The 21,381-nt window shown below is 40.4% G+C and overlaps 1 protein-coding gene across 6 annotated transcripts in view; it reads left to right on the forward strand.

Annotated features, from left to right (window-relative positions):
* The window catches only part of znf536 (zinc finger protein 536), a 175,371-nt gene that overhangs the window by 4,061 nt on the left and 149,929 nt on the right, over positions 1–21,381 (forward strand). For all 6 annotated transcript variants that reach the window (XM_034299641.2, XM_034299646.2, XM_034299647.2 and 3 more), the window contains one exon: positions 3,613–3,669. The gene's annotated coding sequence lies outside the window, so the exon portion shown is untranslated. The remainder of the gene's footprint in view (positions 1–3,612; positions 3,670–21,381) is intronic.

Genomic DNA, 21,381 nt, shown 5'->3' on the forward strand with positions numbered 1-21,381 from the left:
GTAAATTGTTTTTTATAGGTAGGTTATAATAATAATTATAATAATAATAATAATAATAATAATAATAATTATTATTATTATTATTATTGAGATTGTTGTTGCTTTTGTGTTCAGATTATTTTTTTTTTTTGCTCACCGCATATTTTTCTTCTTCAAAGTTTTTTCTATTGCTGTCATGTTATAAGTCAGGGTGTGGCAACACAATAATCTGTACCAGAAATCCTTGTAGCATTGTCCCACCATCACACATTTAAACTGCAATGCCTTACTTTACTCTTTAGGCCTGTCTTTTTGAATTGATTAAGCTTGTAAGACCCATCATTCAATATCTGTCATGCAGTGCAGAAGACGCAGTTCATCATGTCATCGCACGCAACATACAAATGGGAGTTAGTTTGTGACTACTGACAGTTGTCAACTTTTGTCTTTAGCAAATAATTATAGTTGAAAGAAGAACATTTAATGCTCTGCATGTCATTTATTGTCATTTATAGTTGAGTGCTGATTTGTTAGACATTCTGTATGTGAGAGAGAGAGAGAGCGAGAGAGAGTGTGTGAGAGAGAGAGAGAGGGAGAGAGGGCTAAAGAGTGGAAGTTTTTTGAACAGGCTAATCACAGACATCAGTGTGTGATCTAAGAATAAAGAGTGCCCTGACAGATGAGGTGGTGACGAATGAGCTTGTCTCTACTGCCTCGTGCCAGGGTGCCACCAGAAGGAGCGTCTGTCTGTCTGCTGGGGTAGAGAGAGAGAGAGACGGCGGAAGAGAGAGAGATACAAGGGGTCCAAGATAATACAGTGTTCTCTACCCCACCCTGAGGCACTTTCCATGAGGAAAATCTATCGAGTAATGCTGCTTTCAGTAATACTGAGAAGTGCAGAATAAGCGTGCATCACAGTAAAGCCTAACTTGAGCACAGATGACAGAGCTGAACAGATGTGTGCAGATGCTTTTTATTCAAGCAAGTTTTTCTTTTCACTCCTTTGGGATGCAGAGAGAATGATTGGGCATAAGTTTCTTGCTTTCTTTCTGTCTTTCTTCGAGATTCTTGGGAATGGGTTTATCATATAGACAATACGCACATGATGCAGTTAAATAATGACCCTACATACCATCTGAACCTTGTCTCTCAGTGAAGAGCTCAGCAGCCGGTTGTTGCTATGCTTGATTCTTCTTAAGTGCCACTTCTTGGAAGGAAAAAAAATCTGAGCACATAACACCCTTTGATCAAACAATTTTTTGAGGAATGTGAGCATTACATTGTAAAGTCTTATGAACTTCATGATAGGGCATTCTTAAAGCATGACCTAATGCTGTTTTGGGAGGAGGGTGTGATAATCACACTTTTATTTGATCTGGGAAAGTGACCTAAAATGAAGGAAGCTCAATTGTAGCGCTTCTCCATCTGGCTGTTTATGAGGAGGTGTGGTTTGGAGGTGCGTCCTCATGGCCTGAGAGCGAACGCTCAGCCCCTCGGCTCAATAGTAGACTGTGTTGAGTCGCTCGGGTTTACACAGCCTTGAGAGAGACAGTCGGAGAGCCTCAGCTTTGGCCTTGCACTTTAAGCCAATGACAGACTTCTAATCACTCCACCATTTCTCTCCATCTGCTTTTTTTTCTGCTTTTGTAAGATGTTTGACGATATCCACTCTTAAATCTACAGGACGTTTTTGGGATGGTTAATAAAAATGTTGCTCTGTGTTGAGTGCAGGGTGAGGGGATGATCTGCCGCTGAGCTGTCGAACAGCACAAAATTACAGCCATGTCATCTCACTAGACAAGGGCTTTGTGCAACCAGGCAACTGTCTGTCAATCACTGAGTCTAAGCACATAGCGCCATCCTTGTTTGAATTCTTTTCAGAGCTTTTTAAATGCCGAGAAATACCAGCAAGGCCACAGATAGTGCTAGATTCCTCCGATGGCTCAGTGGGATAGTTGAGACAAACGGATATCTATGGTACGAAGTGTCCCAAGATAATTAGAGGGTTTAATGATGCCTGCTCTCAAGCTGTTTCCGGGTCATGACCTTAGAGGGAGGACCACTAGAGAGGGTCCCCCTTGAGGGATCTGGGCAAGATGGCTGCCGACTGAGAGTACAGAGGGCCCCTGCACCTTTAATTATGATCAAGAGGTTTCCTCCAAAGGACGGCAGGAGTGCAGTTATGTTGCCTCGTAAATCTGCCCCTGATGCCGTATATTGTGTTGAACTATTACTGTACACTATTATACTGCATATTCAACTGGCTCTTCAGGACCTGATTTGCATAATTGGATCTTTAATGAAACTTGCCTTGTGGAACAAAAAAAAAAAAAAACAGAGGAGAGGAGGGGAAGAAAAAGAAAAAAAAGCATTTTGGAATGATAGGCAAACCCCAGTGAGTATTTATTGGGAAGAAGTTTCACATCGTTTTGAAAAAAGTGAAAATCGAGGAATACAGTGACCTGCTGTACCAATGCTCTTTTTTCACGCATGTGCACCCACACACACTCACACACGCACACACACACATCAATGGCCATGCTACAAATAGGATGAGAAGTGCTTCTGAAAGCTGTACATTCCCAGCCAGGTCTCGCGGGTTATTACTACAATAGCTGGATTTCTTTAGCCTGGGGGATTTTAGGTTTGCTGTCTCCACTCATTCTCTCGACCTGCTACTCGAGGAAGATGGGCCCTTTGTAGGGGAACACGTGTCGCTCGCCTGTTGGAATTCCACTGCCGCAAATATTTTGACAATTCCTAATCGTGAGCAGTCAGATTTTAAACGGGGCGCCGACTGGATCCAGGCTGTTTGAATTGAACATGTTAAGTCCAGCCTTTTTGATCTGACTTTGTTTCCTTCTGTACTCTTGTGTGTATATGTACATATATCTGTTTTAACTACGTTTTATTTATATTTCTCACATATTTATCCGGATGTATTTAAAGGTCAGTCATTGCCATGGGCTCATGTGTTCCACATGTTTCATGTTCTATCACCTCTGATTTACTCTCCTTGTTGTTTTGAGCGAGGAGGGGAATTCTTTTATTAGTTCATTAAAACACACGTGCCTTTTATTTTTTCCTCGACTCATGCAGGTGAAGGTTAAAATGCTGATAGCAGCACTTTGAAACTGACGTGACAGCCATGGTTAATGAAATGTTATTTGTGTTGCCGTTGAAGTACCTATCATTTAAAAGTGATGGCAGGGGAAAAAAGCGATATAAAAACAGTGGAACGCTATTCAGCGGCACTGTAGCATGAGGGATTTGGATGAGGGGGTGCGGTGCTGTTAATCAGGGAGCAAGGTTAAAAATGGATATTAGCTAAACGATGATGATTTATCCTTGAGGGAGGAGCAGGCCAGAGACACAGGGGTGACACTACTCCAGAAGCCTGAGAGTGGATCATGTGGTCATGGAGGTTCACAGGTGGCTATTAGAGTGATGTTATGAAGGGGAGAGTGAGTGAGCAGGAGGGATAGAAAAAGAAACTGCACAAGTGTTGTAGCTGTCATTAACCCTGAATGGGAAAACAGCTCTATAATCCTCTTTATCCTTTTCCCTTCCTCTCTCTCTCTCTCTCTCTCTCTCTCTCTCTCTCTGTCTGTCTCTTTCTCCCTCTCCCCCCAGGCTCGACATTTGGGAAACCTCCTCTGACGACCTTCTACATCTCTTGCTATCTCACAGGTAGGACCCTGTTATTGTTACCCCCCTACACCATATTTTATGTTGCACACACACACACACACACACACACACACACGCACACACACACACACACACATGGTCAGAGTGCTTGTGCTGTTGATTCTCCCGGTAATGATGTCACAGCGATAGTGGAGGAGAGCAAATGTCTCCTGATTCCACCATTTAACGGCTGGCTGAATTGGCTGATAATGATAGCATTGGCGTCTCCAGCCGCACAGACAGACCAGACCCTGTGAATTAGCGAGAGAGAGAGGGGAGGAGAGATAAAGTGAGAAGGCTAGAGAGGCAGAGAAAGAGAGAGAGAGCGAGAGAGAGAAATGGTTTACAAAGGCAGAGAAGCCAGTGATGCCAGAAAGTGAAAGATAGAGACGTTGTCATAAAGAGAGGGTGATGTACTTAACATATCGGCGCCATGCACTTGAACAAACCGCTAGAGATGTGTGTGTGTGGCAGTGGTGATAGCGAGATGACCGGCTGTCTGCAGAGCTCTTTAGTGCTTTGCCACATTTCTTCCTGAGCTTTGAAGTGAAAGATGAGGTCCATATCTTATCTCAAAATAGAATAGAGTAGAACATTTATTCAATAAAATTCAATTAAATAGTATATGTATAGCAGTCTTAACAATAGACATTATCACAAAGCAGCTTTACAAAAATCCGGATGTAGATTTAGATCCCTAATGAACAAGCCAGAGGTGAAAGTGGCAAGGCAAATCTCCCTGAGGTGACATCAGGAAGAAATCTTGAGAAGAACAAGAATCTAAACGGAACCCGTCCTCTTTTAGGTGACACCTGATAGTGGGAATATAAATCATTACTCTTCCAACAATTGTATTCTGTAAAGTCAAACACTACTAAGTGTGTTGATAGGATGGTCATTATGCATAGGACAGTCTTTATGATTAAAGCAGTTCTTAGATACAAGTGTACAGTGTCCAGGTGAAATTATGTCTCAAAGTGGGGTCTGGAGACCACCCGGGGGTCAGTGCTTTTTTTTTTGTTTGTTTTGTTAATTTAGGTCAAATCACGCTCTCATGACTCAAGATTATTAATAAAGTTATTATATTTATTATTGAGGTCTTCTAATTTTTATCCAGTTTGGTTTAATCCAAGCCTGTCAACATGGACCTGTGTACTGTGTTCTGTTGGTGGAAAGTTCAGGAATAAAACGCTCTATGGGTTGAATATATATAAAAATATGTTTGTACATATTTAAGTAATGGTCATGAAATAAATCTGAAATGAGTGGTGTGTGGAATTTTACTTATTTATTTATTTTTTTTTACAGTTTAAGGGGTCTGGCTAAAAAAATCTTTTGCACTAAAGTAAGGGTGTTATGTAATTATGAACAGAATTCTGGGATTTAGAATTTTGGGTGTATGTAGGAAAGCAAAGGATAAATTCGATTCAGAAATGTCTTGATACATAACTGCCTCAGATTTTTTTTTTTGACAAATTCCAGACACACCTGTAGTAATATTTAGCGAAGTCTCACATTCTGGCGGCTGTCAAAATATCTGCTTTGATATAACACACTGGTCTCTGAGGTGCCCCAGGTGCTATTAATAGGTGAAAAAAATATAGACCACCAACATCAAACCAATCAGGACTATCAGGCTGTCAATCGTACTGCATGTCAATTCAGATAGCTCTCTTGGTTATACTAACCTCCAGGCATTTTATAATATAACTGTTTGTTTGGGGGTGTGGTTATGGAGAGGTCGCTGAAGGAAGAAGCTAAATTTGTTTGAATTTGAATTTTTCTGCCAAACTAGTTGCTGACGACATTTAAGTAAATCTATTGTCTTGCAGAACACTTTAATACCACCTCTAATTTAAGTACTTTGTGTTTATGAAGATGAAACTCTTTTTATTCAAATATAAGTGCATCTTTCTTTCTTTCAAACTGACAGTGTTTTTTTTTAATGCAGCATTTAACCATGCATCTTAAAACACGATTTTTCGGCCCACTGAGAGTCCTAATAGAGTAGTACTGTTTTTTTTCTGGCAGAGCAAAAGTAAATAAGTAGATCTGAATGTTAACGAATGTTCCAAGCTTTGAACACATACCCTTCTGTGAGCACCTCTCTCCTCACACCACATTTCCAGGCTTGCAGCGTTGCTCAAGTACACCGAGACAACCGTTAAGTATATATGTGTGTGTATCTTTGAGCTGTTTTAGCCATGGAGGTCTTAGCAAATCTGTTTTAGCATGGTGAAGGATATTGAGGAGGTTCAGTGCACAGAGACAGAAATGTACAGTACACTGCCACACAATCCCACTTTATGCATGTTACATTGCACACAGATTAATGTCTCAGTGTTTTAAAATGTCTTTTTAACATCAGTGTTTAACATCAGTGTTAATAATCTTTTTAACAACAGTGTTAATAATTTAAAAATGTTTTGAGTGCATGAGGAGCAGTTTGTGTAAAATCTAAAATGAAATGAGAAATTGTATTAAATCATTGCATTTTTTAAAAGCAATTATTTGTAGTGTGTATAATAGTGATCATATTATACATAAAAAATAGGCTGCCTCACTATTTTTCTTCTCTCTTACACACACTTTCGCTCCCTCACACACACACTCAGACACATTTAAACATTTGTACATCTCACCTGCCATCACTATACGGTAGCAGTGCTTTTGTTTGTGGAGAGCTGTCACTCCTGTGAAGAGAGTTTTAAAGTAACTGCTGCTGAAGGTGAGAGTTAAACAGTATTTACTTTAGGGAATTTGCCTTTATCTGCGTTATTGCCGAAGAGAATTTTAAAAGGCCTCTTGGAGAGAATTCCCCTGACGTGCGGCTTCCTTTACACCTTTTATGTCTTAAGATGCTTCCTCCTTCTCCTCCTCCTCCTCCTCCTCCTCCTCACACTATGCTACAGCATTTACCCTTAATATATTTCATGCATTCTTTGGGCAATTTTCTCAAATTAGCCAATTCAAATATTTTTGTTCTTTCTTTTTCAATCACTTGACATTGTTGTCTGTCTCTTTGCCTGTTTTGTCTCTTTTTTAAAGCTGTTGTGCCAATTGGTGTAATTGGGAGAAAGCTAAGTTAAGTAAGGGAGGAAGTATCAGGGAAGGTTGTCCTGTTTGAGAAAATAAGGCTGTCAGTATGGATCAGCAAAGATGCACATGGACGATCCAATCACCTCACTCTCAGCCTGAAGAGCAGGACATGGATGAAAGAAATCTGAGCCAGTTCAAGCTGAGAACTCGGGTTTCTCCTATACTTATAAATCCACTCAGAGTGTCAGAAAATGTGTCAAAAATAGACACGAGGCTAACCAAGGTCAAGTGATTTTGTACAGGACGTATCAGTTCCTGTCCCTGGCCGTTCTGTTGGATACTGTACTTTGAAAAGTGCACTGTGCTAGAAGAAAGTGTACCAGGTTCAAGATGTGCCAACAGAATTACAGAATTACAGCAGCAGGTCATTCTGACTACAGCCCATATCTTATGACAAGGCACAGTTTTATTTACTCAAAGCCTAAATGAATGGTCAGATAAAACGCAAATAAAATTCTCCAATTTGTGCAAATGGGAAATGGTGCAGAGACATGAAAAAGAAATGATCTTGTTGTAGGGGATAATTTTTCTTTGTCATATATGTTAATTTTACACTAGGAATTTATTTATATATTTTCTATTTTTTCCCCATTTGAGGTGTGGCAAGCATGTGATTCCTCTGAGACACATAAAGCCAATCTTTGCGTCTTTTCAACCTGTCACTCATGCAGTGTAACAAACTTGGTGGAAAGCGCTATCTTCCCTCTTCCGAATACATGAAGCCATAGATGACCACGATTGGCTGGTGTTGCTCTGATTGACAGGGGAGAGAAAATATGCTGTCCCTCCCGCCCAGAGAGCATGGATGGCTGTGGAGTTGGGCATCAAATGCGTGATCTCCCGGTGACAGGGCGAACGCTTTTCTGTCTTACTATTCAGGAGGATTTTTGAATTTTGAAACTTTGGAAACTAGTGCAAGTGCACTACTTAGCTAGCACACTGCATTGCCTAGCTAGCACTATCACTACATTTTTGCTCTACTCCATGGAAAAAAATTAGCAGTGCTGCCATACATACACATTCTTTTTTTTTCATATCAAAAACATAGGCTAATGACACTACTGCTAACAGCAATGATTTTTTGCTAAAACTCCTTTCTTCACATTCATGAATCAGAATGTCATGCATTTGTATTATATATGCAATTATAAAGAGACATTTATAACAAGTTTAACTGATGACTAGTGCGTGCGTGTGTGGGGGGGGCTGCTCTGGTGTTGATAATTAACACTTTCCACTGTACGTGTGGGCCGTCATTAGGAGGGTAAAAGATCGTCTCTGTTTAAATTTGCATGATGATGGTACTGTGACCAGTCATTGCTAGATCAACCAGCTAGAAAAGGCCTAAGGTTGGGAAAGGAAGATTCATGATCCTCTCTCTCTCTGTCTCTCTCTCTCTCTCTCTCTTTCTGTCTAACTCTCTCTTTTCTTCATGGGAGGTCTCAGCTCCCCCACACACACAACCCCAAACCCACACACACACCCACGTCCTGCCGCTCGCCTCTCTTAGGACCGATGATCCGCTGTGATCTCGTTTCAGTGCGGCCCGATCCGGGGAAGCTCTGGGAGACTTTCCTTTCGTTTATGTATTTATTTCTCTCGTGCCACTCCCTCCCTCCGCCTCTCGCTTCCTCTCTGTCTGTGCCCTACTGATTGCCATAGCCTCGGGGCTCTCCGCCGCACACTACATCCCTGTGATTATATTAATGGCCTCCTGCGCTGGGTTTGGAGGCAGACCAGGGTCTGGGTAATGCACGGCGTGGTAGTGGTGGTGTAGTTCTGTGGACTGACCTGTAACCTCAGAGGTTGCAGGCTCACGGCCCAGGTGGACCGACGCCACTCCGTGGGCTCCCTCTGGGCCAGCCACTTAACCCGCAATGCCTCACTGAGCACCCAGACAGAGCAGCAGCACAAACAGACAGAAAAAAAGAGCAAAAGATATGGTGTTTCCTTGAGCCTCCTCTGAACTAGAGGAAGTTTATGAGTAAGACAGGCAAATCAGAGCCACAGGCTTTTGGCTAAAACTCACAAAGCTGGCTAATAATTCTCCCCTGAACAGTATTGATCTTTATTTGTTATTATGGCACTTCTAGCGTTCCTGCACGTTTATTTGTCTTCATTAGAGTCCCACAGCACCTGCAGCAGCCTCGCATATGTAGTGTGTGTATGTGTGTGTGTTTGTGTGTTTGTGTTATTGCGAATGAAAGCTTTATTTAGGACTAAGATTATGCTGATCATCTATCTTTGTGCCTCCTTTTGTCTCCTTTGAAATGTATATGTACTTGTATGTTTAGAAAAGTCGATCGCTGTCTTTATCAATTAATTCACTATTTGTGTACCTAAGTGTGTATGAGTGGATGACGGAGTGGTTAGGAATAGGGGTGGGCGATATTATGATATGATATCAATATTGTGATAAATTACATCATGATACACTTATCTAGGAGTATGGTGAATATTAGTAGTACTTTTAAAACACAGAGCAACTTCACTGTTGGATAGAATTTAAAATGAATTCCTTTTTTCCTTGTCATATATGTTTTGTATTTTGTAAATGTTGAATACAGTTTTGCTGGCACTTCAGAAAAGCAAAATATTGTGATATTTAGTTTGCTGCTTTATTTGGGTCCTGTATATGTCCCTACATGTGTAGTGTACATCAGTGAGACAGTGTGAGGTTCTGCCACTGTACTAAACACAAGTGTGTACAGAAGAGAGGTCAAACTCTTCCACACTCTTCTTTTCTCTTGCACTCATCTTCAGTGTGCTTGCGCTCCTTCTTTTTCAGCTTCTGTTGTCAGGGGTAATCTTGAGAGTGATCTTAATTATGGAGGTTCGGTATGATTTTTTTTTTTCTTAACACGCTCTTAATCAAACAGCGCAGTTAGTTAGTAATGAGAGGGAGGGGCTATGAGCTTACTCACACATACACACACACACACACACACACACACACACACACACACACACACACACACACTGCTGGCCTTCACACAGAGTTAGAGAGAGACAGAGGGAGAGAGCGAGAGAGAGAGTGAGTGACAGGGTGAGTAGTGAAGGAGGGAGAGATGTAGGGACTGATTAGAGTAATGGTATGTGTGTGTGACAGAAATATAATGTGAAAATATAAATAATTATTAAAGGTGGTTTTAGTAGTATCAGCACTTAAAGATTTTTTTTTTTTAATTTAAAGTTGCGAGTATGTGATTTTTCCCTGAATATATTCAATCATCCAGGACATGTTTAATGTCCATGGTTTGCTTCTTTACCTTTGTGCTGGAACTATGAAGGTATTTGCTAACGACACAAAAAATCTTTTTTTTTTTTTTTTTTTTACCTTTGTCACTAATGTGATATCCTCATTGTACCTTTAGTATGTACGTATCTTTTATCTGGAAATATGAACATAGTGTACCTTTGAAATAATTTCAGGTACACGATTAAGCCGGAAGGACCACTGTTGTAGTTGAAATGAGCTTTTAGAGTAAAGCTTCAGAGGCCCAGTACAATCAAGGTTTAAGATTCAAGAGTTTATTTTCATTGCCTTGGACAACAAAATAACTGTACTGCTCCGAACAGTGTCACCTTAAAATATGTATGAACACATGTAACTCATGTATGTATGAAAAAAAAAGAATAAATATACAATTTTTTCTGATGTAATAAGGGGGAAGTCACCAACATCCTCAAACCGCCAGTACAAAAAAAAAAAAAAGGCAAATATGACTTGGCTGATCTACTACATTTGGAATAAGTGAAAAATGCAGTTGTTTAAAGGAACAGGTCAGGAGGAATAACACAATTTTCCAGTTACATTAAATGTATTCAATCAGACAAAACATTTCGCTGGAGCTATGAAGCGATTTTGAGTCACAGATATTATATCCACTCAGTAATCCCTTTTTGTCTCCCAATCTTTGCATTATATCTTACAACAGAAATGGTTCTGTACATCATACACAACACGCTGTCTGCGGTTACACTGTCCCTTCGATTGCCAAAGCCTATGTTTGCGGAAATTGATTAGATTTATTTTCACTTTAAAACAAGATCTTTTTAAACTAGCCCACTTGCTGCAGACTTTTCCACCCACAATCTTATTCCAAAACTAGTCCAATTTGGTGTAAAAAATACAACCCTGGCAACCCTGGATGCCAAATATGCCTTGGTGGACTGACTACATTTGGGGTAAGTGGAAAATTGTGTAAATTAATTTGTTTGCAATTGTTTAAAGAAGTAGTTCAATTGTAAAGAAAAGACTCTAATTTCCACAGTCATCCAGTTACCCTAAATGTACCCAATCACCTAAAACCTTTGTTGTCAGATATTTGCTTTTTAAGTTTAGCTCTGGAGCTATGAAGCGATTTTGGGTGAGAAACTATTATTTGTTAGCAACTGAATAATCTAGTATTAGACACCAAACATTCTTTGGCTTAAATTTGACTTGACAAAAATGTCAAAATATATCAATTTGACTTTTTGCCAAATTATTCCTTTAAACAATTTCTATAAATAACCTAATTACGCTACACATCATGCTCAATCCTGAAAACACAAGAGCTGAATGTAGTGTAAAAAGGAAACAGTGACTCTGATTGCTGGAACAGGGTGAGAAAAGTGAGATGCATTAATAATCTGTGTGTGTGTGTGGGGTGGGTGGGGGACGGCGCTGGGTGACGAGAGGAAGATGGAATCCATTACACATAAACACCCTTTAAGCAGTGATGGGATGATCCAATGGGATTAAGGGGGAAATCCTGATGGACGTTGAAAAGGTGACCACACACAAGAAGGGTGGTGTAACACACACCCTGTTTCAGGCAGCACGCTCATACACACGCATGCAAACATGTACACACATGCTTATATAAACACATAGACAGAAAAACTACAAGAGTTATATATACTCCATGCTCCATATACTCCACAGATTCACAGATATAAGGTCTGGGAGGTTAATAAGAAAGGTCAAGATAAAGGCCAAAGGGCAGCTCTAAGAGTCAAGCTTTGTAGTATTAGTGTGTATTAGGAACTGATTTTATGTTGAATTCAAATAAATTTGAACTATGTTGGATTTTGTCATATGAAAAAAAGTATGAACCCTAACCCTTTCTGTAACCTCAGTCTAAACCTTCATAACTGCTGATAACAAATTGAGTCATGCAAATTGATTAAGACTGTGTTTATACAATTCATATATTTTTTAAAATGTAAAAAAAGTAAAATAAAATAAAAAACAACAACAACAACAACAACAACAATAATAATAATAATAATAATAAATAATTTGATACAATATTATAAAATATTATTATATTATTATAAATGGTACTGTAATAACATAATAACATTATTATTATTATTATTATTATTATTATTATTATTATTAATTAATTAATTAATTATTTTTTTATTTTTAAATAGCTTGTCTCTACACCCTTATAAACTAAAGACACAAAACTGCATGTAAAGAGTTTATGGTATGGCTTTAAGGCAGTGTGTTTGCCTATCTTTTTTATTCTTAAAGGGGGGGTGGTTCATTATTAGAAAGCAACAATCAGGGTTAGTTCTGTATTCCCTGCATTAGGTATGCATGATGGCGTCTCCACATCTTGTCTCTATATTATTAAAAGTAGTTTGCCCATAGGCTGCTTCTGTGCTGAAGGAAGTTGGACAGATGGCCATGTTTTTTTAATAGATCACAGTCATAAGTAAAGAAAGGCAGAGGATGAGGTAGAGTGATAGCACCAGCTCTCCTTGCTGTATTAAGCGGGGCCGCACCAAGTGCAAACACACTGCTATCCTCAGCCTGCACGCCGGGATAATCAGATGAAATACTTACTGAAATGCTTACATACTTTCCACTTGCCATCGAGTTAAACACCGATGCTTGTGTGCCCCCTGTCTCATGCGTGTAGCTCTGATTGGAGGTTAGAACAGCGTATGGAAAGTGCATTATTAAGCTTATCAAACATGGGTGCCCGAGTATTCTAAGTCACCTCAGGCCGCTTCTTCCTTTCCTGCGCACGTCTTGTTTTCTGTGCTCGACTGAAAGTTGTTCATAACAGGATGTTAAATAAAAATCTGAGAGAGAGAGGGAGAGAAGCGAGAGATTATGTGTGCGTGGTTGCACTGTTCCTCTGTTCCTTGATGTATGCATCATGTCAGGCAGCCATTGTCTCCTGGGTAAAGAATGATAGTTCAAATACCTACCATCTCTCCCCTGGTGCTCCAAATGCTCGCCTTTGAAGTTTTTATAATCCATCTGTCATCTTCGAGTGGGGAGGGCACATGTTCTGTACTGCTCAATTACTGAATTTTCTTTTTGCCAGCTACAATGAGACAGGAAGCGAATAATATGGGCAGAGAGATGGAGGAAGAGACGAGCTGGGCAAAAAAAATTCCCAGAATTCTCACACACTTGATCACTTGATCACCCCCCTGCATTCTATCTCTGTTTGTCAGCCTTCAAACAGTGTGTATGTGTGTGTGTGTGTGTGTGTGTGTGTTTGTGTGTGTGTGTGTGTGTAAGTGTGAGTGTGTTGTGAGTGGAAATTCTAAAATGCTTCCTACTGTTACAATTATAAGGAATCTGATTGTATGCTTATTGTTTCAAGAACCTTGATCAAGAGGATGAAACTGTCTCTGCCTCTCTGAGGGTGATCATATTTCAGACTAATCACACAGTTTTATTCCTCCTAAATATTTATTTGATCTAAGTAAGTCACGGTATGAAATTAGGATTAGTATGAAGCAGACTGATATGCATTTGAATTTAATATTTAATATTTAATATTCCCTTTCCTCTTAAGGATGCATGCAAAATGGAGCCTGTTTGATGTAGATGACGTATGTTGCAATACTTAGTGGTAAAAATGTTTTACTTAGAAAATGAGGCACAGAGTTATTTTAAAGCTTTAAGAAAGAGAGAGAGAGACAGAGAGAGAGAGAGAGAGAGAGAGAGAGAGAGAGGAAAAAACAAGAACCTCAGATGCTGAAAAAAAATTACTATGAATAAAAAATGAAAAATGAACGACACAGCTCAGTTAAAGAGAAGAAAAAAGTACCTAATATCTTTACCTTTAATTTTTAGATTCTTTTGTCTCATGTCTTATCTATAGTGACAAGCAACAAGAAGAAAAAGCAGACACTCATAGAAGATGATAGATTGCAGCAGGCAATGATGAAAAGAAATTTGACATTCTTTTGTTCCCTTTGAAACTTCAATATTTGGGGTGTAATTGTTTCATAGGCATTATATATCTTCATTTATGCCGGAATAACATGTTGGCTTTTTTTTTCTTCTTCTCGTCTAAATAAAAGCAGCACCCATCTGCTTCTGGAGCCAGCCCGAGCCTCCTGCTCATCGCAAAAATAATACGCGTCCTAATGACTTCCACATATTTGGAAATCTCCCTTTTGAAATTGGTCTTGGCAGATTATTTGCAGGTACTTGAGTTGCATCTGTTTGCAATTTTGCAAATGTGGAAGACTTTAATGCGGCACTCTTGGTCTAGGGCGCGGGGGCTATTCTGATCTCGGCTGTCAAAAAATAATAATAAATAAAAAATAATAATCTGCAGGGTTTTTTTTTTGACTATCGAGGGTAGACACGTCTGTGGAGTCTTGAAAAAAGAGGTCCGCCAGTAAATAACTAAATAAATTCATTAATTAATAGATAGATGGGCTGCTAGAGAAGACATTCATCAATGTCTTATCTGGAGTCCACTGCAGGAAACAATAAGAAATATGCACTGGTCAGTTTCAAATCTGTGTTCAGACTTTGCATTTCTGGGATAAGACTTAGAGAGGAGGTGCATAACAGAGCATGTGGCTAGCAGCTGACCAACCTAAGCCGTCTCTCTCTCTCTCTCTCTCCCTCTCCCCCCTCTCCTCTCTCTCTCTCTCTCTTCTTCTTCATATAACCTGCTGTGACTCTTCCGCTGTCCCAGGCAGAGTATCAGCACACACTGTCTCTCACCCAGTACAGTGTAATTGTATAAGTGGTTACAATTACAGTCATTACAGATTCCATCAAGTCTGTTTAATCAGTTTGGAGGGTAAAAAAGGAACATAAAAAGATGAACTTTTAACTCTTTTGTTTTCTTTTGTATTTTGTTTTTGGAACGGTTATGTTTTATTAGGACTGGAAACTGAGGGGAGGCGAGGCGATGCCAGGGAAGGCATTATATTAAAAAGTGTATGCCTTGCAACTTTCTCCCTGTTGGAAATGTTTATTTGAACAGTAAGCTCATGATTTGAATATTTGTAATCCATGCTTAAATTTACAGGCCAGATGAACTTTTTGGCACGCAATCGCAGCCATAAGTAGGATTTTCTCAAAAGCTTTAAAAAATTTAAGCCATTTGCATCGCTAATCTAATTTGGAAGGGGGTGGCTGAGCGTGCTTTTCCCCCCTCCTTTGTTATCTATGTACTTTTTGAAAAGAGGCATTGTTTGATTTTTAATGTATATGCATACCTTAGGTCGTTTTGTGTAGTTCTCAACATTGAACGCACTTAGAGGGGCAGAAAGGGGAAAAAAAAGTGGGAGGAAAAAAAGGAATACATGAGTACATATGAGATGAGGGAGGAGTGGGGGTGAAAGGGAAATGTGCGCCGGGGCTGTGGTGCTGGAGTGGTTTTGCTCCGTGTTCAATTCAAATGAGTTTACTGGGTATTGACTGGTAATGTGGCAAGAGGCCACCCATCTCGGAGGCCGGGCTCGGTGCTGTTCTGCACGCTGCGCTTTCTTAAATGATGCTAATCAGTCCGAAGGGGCCTGGCCTCTATCGCTCATCGGCTTTTCTGGAATTCAGATGTGCTGAGAACTTGAAATGAAACGTCTGTGCATACAGCATGGGTGTGCACGGGTTGTGTGTGTGGACATGTCTTTGGGGGGTTAAGAGGAGTCAAATTAGTTAATAGGGAAAAAGGAGAAGATGACATGACTTAACTGCTGTCCTGTTTCATTGTGGACTCAGAAAGAAAATCTTTTCATATATCTGAATTTTTTTATGTCTGTGTGTGTGTGTGTGTGTGTGTGTGTGTGTTAAGATAGCAGTTGGCTAGACAGCTGACAGTGTCCTCTGGCCTTGTCTGAGCTTAACTCTGGTGTGAAAAAGCCCCCAGTTTGAGGGCATTATATAGATTATTGGTGTGGGCTTAAGGCTCCAGGGAGGCCGAGCACGGAGCCTGGGACTCACCAGGGACGCGGGGGGCATCGAGGGAGTCGAGTCGGGGCCTGCTGAAAGCAAACACAGGCTTCTGCTCTGGATCTGGAGGGATGGAACGAGGGCTCTGGCTGCTCACACACGAGCATCATCTGGTCCAAACTGCTCATTATACCAGCACGACCGTGCTCTCCTCAGCCAACTGAGACAGTCCGCGCTAAACACCCACTGACACACAAGTTAGCACGCACACATGAGTGCACAGCACAGGCACACAAACACACTCTACACACACACACTCACACACACTTAGTCACTCATCAACATACGCAATCTACTGGCATATTTACACATATGCTGCTCAGACTTTAATATGTAGGCAGCCCCACACACACACACACACACACACACACACACACACGCACAATGTAACATTAATATGCACTCTCATTTGCTCAGAACAAAGAGCTTGTCTGTCTAAACCTGCCTAGAGAATAGGTCACTCTGATATGTAATATCCAATGGAAATATCATTCAGGAGTAGGTGGAAGTATTAAGCATATTTTATTATAATTTTTTTCCACAAAGCAGAGTTTCGGATTCCTTTTAACTCCCTACTGGGAAATAAGAACATGATGCAGTAGGTAAGAAAGCACACACATGCTCTGGTGGTAAGGTTTAAGGAGGTCAGATAATAAATGGAGAACAAGTAAAGCTAAAATAAAACCTCGGTGTGCGTGTGAGCATATTATCACACAACTGCTGAATAGTAATAAATCACATAAGTTTAGCTTCAGCTTCCTATCATAGACAATTTAATAGTTAGTGAGGAACAGATAGGTACATAATACTCAGGTTTGAATCCATGCATGCTGTTTGCTATTTGTATTTGTAGACATATACATTAAATCAGTCCTAAATGTAAATATATGTCTTTTCAGGCATGTTCAGCTGGTCTACCTGGCTACCCGCGATGTTTGTCTGCACGTGTGTGTGTGTGTGTGTGTATGTGTGTGCATTGTTAAAGTGAGGAGTGCTGCTTAAATAACCTACTTTTGTCTGACAACGGCATCAGTTGTAGAGGTGCACATATGCAGAAAGCTATTTGGAAAGGCATCCTCGTGCCTGTCAGCTTTTATTATGCGGGAAGGTGTCATGTTTGTAACGAAGCTGAGTGCAGATGGCAGAGTGGAAGAAATGGATCACTAATTTTAACAATGATTAATGAACAGAGATGGAAAATGAATTACGCTCCACTATTGGAGGGAAGGAATATTCTCTGTGAAAATGTTAACTTCGCCTGCCAGCCTGCTGGAAAGCCGGGCGAGAGTGGTGGAGGAGCGGGGGGGTGGGGGTGTTAGGAGAGAGGGAGGGTGTATCCCCCCCACACACACATCCTTTGTAAAGTCAACACTTCACTGCTTTCGCCTATTACTTTTAGAAATTTGCCTGGCAGACGCCTATTGTTGTATAATAGGACCTGTCTGCTTTTGGTTCTGCCTCTGTCTCCCAAAAAAGTGCAGGTCTTCAGAAGACAAATATTGGGTGTAATTTACTTCTCACTTACTTTTTGGTTAATATGTCTGCAACTGCAGAGCGTTTCATTAAAGTATTTCAGTAAGATGGACTGCCACAGCGTTTAACACGAAATTTCCCTGCACATATCCACTTGTAATGAAAGAATAACCAGTACAATGCTGTAGGTTGTGTCCTGAGCAAAATGTACTTCCAGAAACACAACAAAATATGGAAAAAAAAATGAAAAGAAAGAGCTATGAACCCGTTATCTGTCACTCATCAAGTTTAACAAGAAATGGCAGAGGAACTCATTTTAGGTAAACTCTTGGGAAAGTGGTGAAGCAAAAAAAAACAAAACAAAACACTTTTTTCTACAAACACCCCCTCCCCATCTTGTGTCTCTCAACTTGCCTTGTTCCTAAAGTTTTGAGAAATTGCACAAATGTGTGTGTGTGTGTGTGCTTTTCCCTTCAAGTTGCAACAATATAGATATATGTGCGGTGTATTGAATCTAATTAAGCTCCTGATGGGAAATACCTTTAAAAAATAATAAAACACAGCAACTTCTGGAAACAATGTGAGTGTGTGCGCAGGCGAGTGCTCAGGTTACCCGGCATATGCTAAGCAGTGAGAGAACATGCACAATGCCTTTGGTGAACAAGGTGGGGAAAATGCTCCTGGGATCCAATTTAGAATGTGACTTAAGGCAAGCATGCCTTTGTGTGCTTGTATGTGTGTGTGAGAGTGTGTGCTCGTCTTGGTGCTCTATTGAAATAGTACAGGGTGATTAGAATTCCCCTTGCAGGCTCTGGGGGTGGCCTGCTTAGAGCCCCACATCTGTGCCCCCGCCCCTACTCAGATGCCCCGTCTCTCTCTCTCTCTCTCTCTCTCTCTCTCTCTCTCTGTGTGTGCGTGTTTCTCTTACTCTCTGGGAGGCCTGCCCTCTTAGGGTTACAAGCTACTTTAAAGCGAGGTTAAGCCATGTAGTTCACATAGTTTATGCCGGCCAGATTATTTGTCTAGCGTTAAGCGGGAGCTTTTTAAAGCAGGATCGTGTAACACATAGCTTTGTGAGGCTGTGTGCGATTTTGCTCTCGACTCCTCCCTCTTTTTATCATTCTGCTACAGTCTGTTAAAAGAAAAATACAAGCCAGAGATTATTTAGCGTGTAAGTGTGTGTGAGTGAGCATGCTGTCTATAGTCGGCCATGTTATGTGTATGTGTGAGTGCATGTTGACATGTGTGTGTGTTGTATGTTATATGAGGAGATTGAAGAGTGAAAAAACCCAATGACACCAGTGTCAGATCCATATACGCTGATGGAGCAGATGAAGGAAGAAAAGCGGTTTTGTTCCCAGGAAAGTGGCACCTGGGGCAGGAGTCATATTTTCCTCGATCATCAAAGTCCCATCCACCACATACGGAGCCTCTGGCTGCCTCAGCTCTTGTCTTTATAACACCTGAACCAGTGTGGAGCAACATTACCAGCTTCAGTTACATCCACCATATCCACACAGGCTTTTCTCATTCACCTTGTATTTAAGTGACAGTGCATTATTAAAAAAAAAAAAAAAACAGAGGATCACATTAAAAATTATGGCAATTATCAGACTCTTTTCCCCCTACTTTTGTTCCCATCACAGTAGGACGCGCGGAGCAGCACTCAACTTTTTGAAGTTGTAATTACAGGTATATCAAACACATGGGTGCTACATCTCCTCCTTGGGCTGAGTTTGTTTACAGGCGCTTGTCTACCCCCTCGTGTGAACCTGTCTGTGTTCTTCCTGTGCCGCCCAGTTGCAGGTACGACTGGCTGGCATGCCGATTGATGGCGCCAAAAGAGGAGGATATTAAAGTTGTCTGTCACACGGCCCCTCCTCGGTGAAAAACAAGTGCAGGTGAACTTTTCAGCCGCGCGCTGTCACCTCACCTAATCAGGATGTGAAATCTGTATCCCCGGCACACTCATTTAACTTTCACCGCCACCCTCCCCATTGGAAAAGAAAAATAAAAACTGGTGGAGGCAAAAAAGGAAGAGGGGAGAAAAAAACAGCAAAAAGAACAATCACGCTGGAAGTAATGCGATTTCCAAATAAACGCCCGTCTGTCAGAGGCAGGAGACGCGCTCGCTTCCCCAATGTAGCTCAAGGAGACAATTAGCAAACAGAGGTGACACGGTAAACAGGTGCAGCCATTATTCCAAGAGCTGCTGGCGATACATCCCCATCTCCCCGACTGATGGGCGATCATGTGACAGGAGGGGTGAATTATCTGTCTGCATCAGGGCTCGACTGATTGGGTCTGCTTGCCGCTTTACTCCAACATCCTCTCTGAGCTACTGAAAAAAGAAAACGACGAGTGTTTGACAGAAAGATGGGAGGATGGCTCTCTAATAGACTCTCAGTGAACGAATGCATGCTGTAGCTCTGCTTTTCTACCCCACACCCCATCTCTTTCACCACTTTGTTTCACTCACTTCCCTTTTTCGTTATTTATGTTCTTGTGTGTTAACTCCTCTTTGGAACCACGTCTGTCCTGCTGGCAGTCATGCATCTCTTTTTTTCTGTTCATCTTTTCTTCCTACTTTTAGATGTCTCCATTTGTCGTAGTCCCCTTCCACTTTGAATCCTTTCTCCATCTTTGCAGCAGTGACCAATTATTAACACATTCTTCTCTCGGACTGCAACTTTTTAATTCATAATGTGAAACTGAGGTCAGGCCAGTTTGTAAGAATTGATTTCTTGTGAAGTGCTAATCAATGAGAACCTTTTTTCCGTATGCTACTAAAGGTAGAACGATATATTAGCAGTAAAGAGAAGTTGTCTCAAGAGTAGATGAGGGTAAATGACAAAATAAAGCAAAGTGGTAGAAACACATTAAAACAGAATTGTACAAATTATTTACTCAATAATCTTTAAAATCAAGGCAAACCATATTACCTATATGTAATTAAATATATATCCAAATATCTGTACATGTAAATAAACCATTCACTTCATTTTTTTAAAAACTGAAAATCTCTTGATTCGTATAACACACAAATGCTTCTAATGCAGTCTTAAATGCAGTTAAAGCTAAGAGACGAGAAGTATGATATGATAAATTTGTATAGGAATGTATTCAGACCTATAGAATCATGTGATATACAGTACTGTATACTTCATATGTTTATGTTGTCGTTGCCCTTGGCTAATTTATGGACACTCAAAAACAGCAAATTACTAATTTTTTTATGAATTCTTCACAAAATATTCATCATTTGTTCATTGTATAATCCAAAAGAATCTAGAAAAATCTTCCCATTTGAGAGTAATCTCCAGTTTAGGCACATGTTATCCATCAGGGCTCCATCTCCATGGTGAGGCATTGTACAAATCTGATGATTGACATGAAACACAGCCTCTCTGCCACTGACAGTTTAGGCGGCATTAGTTGGAGTGGCAGCCGTCTTGCTAGGAGTTAATGATAATAATTATTTAGCATTTTTTATTGCAGGATAATTATTTAAGAGGTTCATGTAGTCAGCAGTGTAATCAGTAAAGAGCGATTACAGAAAATCCACAGGCAGGCAGATGGTAGCTGTTGTGTCCCCCCTCCCTCCATTCTCAAACTAGTACACATTATAGCAGCGGAAGGACGAGGACAATGGAAAGGGCAAATGATAAAATTAAAACCTTTTTCACCATTAAAAAGATATTTATATAATCTTGATTGCACAGAATTATTTCCAATCAGCTAAATCTATGCAATAGAAATAACACAAAAAGTCTTCATTAGGCCTGACCATTGCAATTTATGTACATTTGCTTCAAATTATATCGTAGAGGCTGTTTGCATGTATTTAACACGAATCAGGTTAGAGTTTGTTTTTCTCTACTATACCAACTCTCCAGTCTTAAAGTAAACCCAAACATGGTCCTGTT

The sequence above is a fragment of the Pangasianodon hypophthalmus genome, chromosome 25, assembly GCF_027358585.1.
Source record: "Pangasianodon hypophthalmus isolate fPanHyp1 chromosome 25, fPanHyp1.pri, whole genome shotgun sequence".
NCBI classification, from domain to species: Eukaryota; Metazoa; Chordata; class Actinopteri; order Siluriformes; family Pangasiidae; genus Pangasianodon; species Pangasianodon hypophthalmus.